The sequence below is a fragment of the Zea mays genome, chromosome 2, assembly GCF_902167145.1.
Source record: "Zea mays cultivar B73 chromosome 2, Zm-B73-REFERENCE-NAM-5.0, whole genome shotgun sequence".
Lineage (NCBI taxonomy): Eukaryota > Viridiplantae > Streptophyta > Magnoliopsida > Poales > Poaceae > Zea > Zea mays.
The window spans coordinates 146,416,151-146,421,771 of NC_050097.1; positions in this window are offsets into that span (position 1 = coordinate 146,416,151).

Sequence of the window (5,621 nt, forward strand, 5' to 3'; positions counted from 1 at the left end):
TTGGCATTTCCCTTTCACCAAGTGAGAATATCAAGCTTACTTTATATATCTTCGCATGCTTTAGAATTTATTTATCAAGTTTTGACTTGGTAGTGTTGCTTGAAACATATTCTTCAGACATATTTAGCCTCTTGGCATTTTTTTCTTTAAGCATGCCTCTTGGTCCTAGAACTCCCTTTCATTGATTTGGATCATTGACTTCAGTTTTGGTTGTTGCTTCATTTGGAGCATAGATCGATATTACTATATTCTTCGAATAGCTCTTGAATACATTATTTAATAGCTGCCCAAACTAGTTGTCCTCTTTCTTCACGAAATATCTCTTCAACTGTAATCTTATGAAATAGTGAAAACTTTTATCTTGGGTCCAAAAATGCAGTAACAAAAACAAGAAAATTAATATTCTGCTTCTCTTTGTCCTTTCATTTCCCTACCTTTCTCCTTCTATGCAAACTGTCCTCTTTCAATGGTGTTGTTATTGATGTGCCAAATTCCCCAATACTTATCATATTTCTCTTACATTCTCTTTCCCATCTCTGCTGCAAAGTATCTTCACTATCCATCCAAGATTTAATCAACAAATGGATTTCACCAATCTCATGAAAGAACGTATTACAAGTGACATGGAGAGTAGATGAGACATGATAAGTAAGATTGTGGAAATGCTCTAGACATTCAGCCATCTTCTTTACATTCTCCCAATCATAGTCATTTCGATGACCACATCTTTGCCTCTCTTCAGATAGCTCAATTACATAGTTAAGTTCCTATTTAGCCATTCTCAACAACACCTCATACACATTTGTGGCCTTCAACATTTGATATGTGTAATTCCATCTTGTTGGGACATCAAGCTTCAAAAATGCTTTGCAATCCACTTTCTCTTCCTCTGCAATTTCCTTGAACTTGATCAATCTTGAAGTCCCACTTTTTATATACCGAACTGCATCCCTAACACGTTGCATAGAAAGATCCAATTCTTTCAATCCATCTAGCACAATTAAGTTCACAATATGTGTTGCGCACCTGATGTGTAGGTATTTGCCATCTGCAATATTGGTTTTCTGCAATTGCCTTCCCAAGTAAGCAACACCACTATCATTGGCACTTGCATTATCAACCGTTATAGTCATTATTTTTGTCTAAACCTCATTTAACCAAGCTTTTCATCAAGGTTTTCCCAATGTTGTCCCCCTTATGTCCCTTTGCCTTCAAAAAACTAATGACTTTCTTGTGTAGAGTCCAATTCTGATCAATAAAACTTGTTGTGTAAGAAACCTTATGATGTGTAAGAAACTAAAAATGCATGCATGCATGGTGTCATATATATTGTTACTCCTTATTTCTTTAACATGTGTGCACTCATGGATCGGACACGTATGAAGAATGAGTTCTAACTAAACCTTCTACTCTCCTCTCAATAGGAAGGATAATGATGTGCAAGAGCAAGACAAACCAAACCAAGCGACTGTCAATTATTACTATCATATCACATTACCGAAAACCAGCTCTTTGACGAAGTGCCAAATTATTTACCGAGTGTTTTTTAGGCATGCTGATACAAAAAATACTGTAGCAAATTGATTTGTATTGGCAGTTTAGTTAAGACAACCGCCAGTAAAAACGATTTCCCCTAGTGGTTGACCTAAGAAAACCACTAATACAAATCCTTTGTATGAAACATAAACTAGGATTTGAAAAAAGCAAAAACTTATTTCAGTTGTGTCTAGATTGCAATTTTGTTGCCCACATATTAGAACATACAAATCGAGTATAAATTGTTTGTTTGAAGTTGTAAATCTATTCAAACAAAATAGTTGTTGACTACAAAGTTAAATAACTTTATAGTTTTACAACTATTATTTTGGTACATTTTCTTGCGAGGACGTTTGCAAAATTTGCATTATAAACTTTGTCATATTTAGATGCAATTTTCATAGCCCAAATGATTTCAAATGAAAAAGTTGTCAAGAATAAATTTCACAACTTTTAGATATCTACAATTTTTATTTTGGTGGTTTTTTCTTACGAGGTCATTTGAAAAGCTCAAAAAATTATTTCAAATGATTTTTACATGTGGTTTTCTCAAGAAACGCTGGTAGAAATCGTGAGTACAAATATGATTACTAGCGATTTCCTTAAGAAAATCGTCAGTAGAAATGGCACGATTTGTACTAGCGGTTTTCTTAAGGAATCGCCAGTACAAATATGATTACTACTGGCAGTTTCTCGAGTCGGGATGGCCAATTAATTTTCATTAGTGCTCGATAACCAAAACCTCTTGTAAAAATTATACCTCTGCGCAGGCATAGAGTTTTTTTTACTAGTGGCAGTCTCAAAGAAGCTCTTTGTCGAGCCCAGACAAAAAATTCTTGGCAAAAAAAAATACTCGGTAAATAGCTTCTTTGCCGAGTATCTTTTTTACAGTAGGCAAAGAGTTTCTTTGCCTGTGTCTTTTTTACACTAGACAAAAACAATTTTCAAATCACATTTTGACGTATTAAATTAATTCAAATGAAAAGTTATTGAAAGTCGCCTAGAGGGGGGGTGAATAGGGCGAAACTGAAATTCTCAAAAATAATCACAACTACAAGCCGGGTTAGCGTTAGAAATATAATCGAGTCCGCGAGAGAGGGTGCAAAACAAATCGCAAGCGAATAATGAAGTGAGACACGCGGATTTGTTTTACCGAGGTTCGGTTCTCTCAAACCTACTCCCCGTTGAGGAGGCCACAAAGGCCGGGTCTCTTTCAACCCTTACCCTCTCTCAAACGGTCCCTTGGACCGAGTGAGCTTTCTTTTCTCAATCACTTGGAACACAAAGTTCCTACAAGGACCACCACAAGATTGGTGTCTCTTGCCTCAATTACAAGTGAGTTTTGATCGCAAGAAAGAATCAAGAAGGAAAGCACGATTGCAAAAACCAAGCGACAAGAGCGACAAATAACACACGGATCACTTTCTCTCTCAAGTCACTAATCACTAATGATCTCTTTTCCCAATTGTGAAACTTGGAGAGATGGAGGCTTTGAATGTGTCTTGGAATGGATTGCTAGCTCTTGTATTGAATGTTGAAGGTTGGAATGCTTGGGTGAAGTGAATGGAGGTGGTTGGGGTTGTATTTATAGCCACCAACCACTTCCTAGCCGTTGCTCCATTCTGCTGAGCGCGGACGGTCCGCGAGCCAGGTCCGGACGGTCCGCCCCTGTAGATCAACGGCTGAAAATGCAACGGGCAGCAGTAACGGCTATATCAACGGCTATATTGCATTTAATGCGTTGTCAGATGTCAGACAGACCCAGTCGCGGACGGTCCGCGAGCCTGGCCCGGACGGTCCGCGAGCCCGCTATAATTCATTTTTCCAAACCCGTCACCTTCGGGTTTTTTGAAACCTTGCCTACCGGACGGTCCGCGCCTGAGGCCGGACGGTCCGAGCGAGGGCTCAGACGGTCCGCTCATATTCTCCGGACGGTCCATAGTGCAGACTCGGATTTTTGCATTGGTTCTGTCCGAGGGTCATCCTTGTGTCGCGGACGGTCCGCCGCAAGGGCCCGGACGGTCCGCGCTTGGCCTGTTTTTCCAAAAAGCTTCTCCTGTCCGGAATAATCTACGGTATTCCGGACAGTCGATTTAGTATAGTTGTAGATGAACCTTTGACACCTGTAGAACATATAATCTAGAGCAAACTAGTTAGTCCAATTATTTGTGTTGGGCAATTCAACCACCAAAATCAATTAGGAAGTAGGTGTAAGCCTAATTCCCTTTCAATCTCCCCCTTTTTGGTGATTGATGCCAACACAAACCAAAGCAAATATAAAAGTGCATAATTTGAACTAGTTTGCATAATGTAAGTGCAAAGGTTGCTTGAAGTTGAGCCAATAAGAATTCTTGCATGGATTGTTTCTTTATTATTAATTTTTGGACCACGCTTGCACCACATGTTTTGATTTTGCAAACCATTTTGTAAATTCTTTTCAAAGTTCTTTTGCAAATAGTCAAAGGTAAATGAGTAATAATTTGTAAAGCATTTTCAAGATTTGAAATTTTCTCCCCCTGTTTCAAATGCTTTTCTTTTGACTTAAATAAAAAACTCCCCTAAATGAGATCCTCCTCTTAGTGTTCAAGAGGGTTTTGATATATCATTTTTGACATACTACTTACTCCCTCTTTTGAATACAATAAGGTACTAATTTGAAATTTACCAATTGAAAATCTCCAATTTTAAAATTAGTGGTGGTGCGGTCCTTTTGCTTTGGGCTCATACTTTCTCCCCCTTTGGCATAAATCGCCAAAAACGGAATCATTAGAGCCCATGAAGTACTTTCTTCCTCTTTGGTTATAAATAAATGAGTTAAGATTGTACCAAAGACGAAGTCCTTTTGCTTTCTCCCCCAAGGGTGGAGAGTGACATGGAGCGATGGCGAAGGATGAGTTACGGAGTGGAAGCCTTTGTCTTCGCCGAAGACTCCAATTCCCTTTCAATATTCCTATGACTTGGTTTGAAATTCACTTGAAAACATATTAGTCATAGCATATGAAGGAGATATGATCAAAGGTATGCGAATGAGCTATGTGTGCAAATCAACAAAAGAAGTTCCTAGAATCAAGAATATTTAGCTCATGCCTAAGTTTGTTAAAAGTTTGTTCATCAAGTGGCTTGGTAAAGATATCGGCTAATTGATCTTTAGTATTAATGTAAGAAATCTCGATATCTCCCTTTTGTTGGTGATCCCTAAGAAAATGATACCGAATGGCTATGTGTTTAGTGCGGCTATGCTCGACGGGGTTATCCGCCATCTTGATTGCACTCTCATTATCACATAGCAAAGGGACTTTGGTTAATTTGTAACCGTAGTCCCACAGGGTTTGCCTCAACCAAAGCAATTGCGCGCAACAATGTCCTGCGGCAATGTACTCGGCTTCGGCGGTGGAAAGAGCGACCGAATTTTGCTTCTTTGAAGCCCAAGACACCAAGGATCTTCCCAAGAACTGGCAAGTCCCCGATGTGCTCTTCCTATTGATTTTACACCCCGCCCAATCGGCATCCGAATAACCAATCAAATCAAATGTGGATCCCCTGGGATACCAAAGCCCAAACTTAGGAGTATAAGCCAAATATCTCAAGATTCGTTTTACGGCCGTAAGGTGAGCTTCCTTAGGGTCGGCTTGGAATCTTGCACACATGCATACGGAAAGCATAATATCCGGTCGAGATGCACATAAATAGAGTAGAGAACCTATCATCGACCGGTATACCTTTTGATCCACGGACTTACCTCCCGTGTCGAGGTCGAGATGCCCATTGGTTCCCATGGGTGTCTTGATGGGCTTGGCATCCTTCATCCCAAACTTGTTTAGAATGTCTTGAGTGTACTTCGTTTGGCTAATGAAGGTGCCTTCTTAGAGTTGCTTCACTTGAAATCCTAAGAAATACTTCAACTCCCCCATCATAGACATCTCGAACTTCTGTGTCATAATCCTACTAAACTCTTCACATGTAGACTCGTTAGTAGACCCAAATATAATATCATCAACATAAATTTGGCATACAAACAAGTCATTTTCAAGAGTTTTAGTAAAGAGTGTAGGATCGGCCTTTCCGACTTTGAATCCATTTGCAAT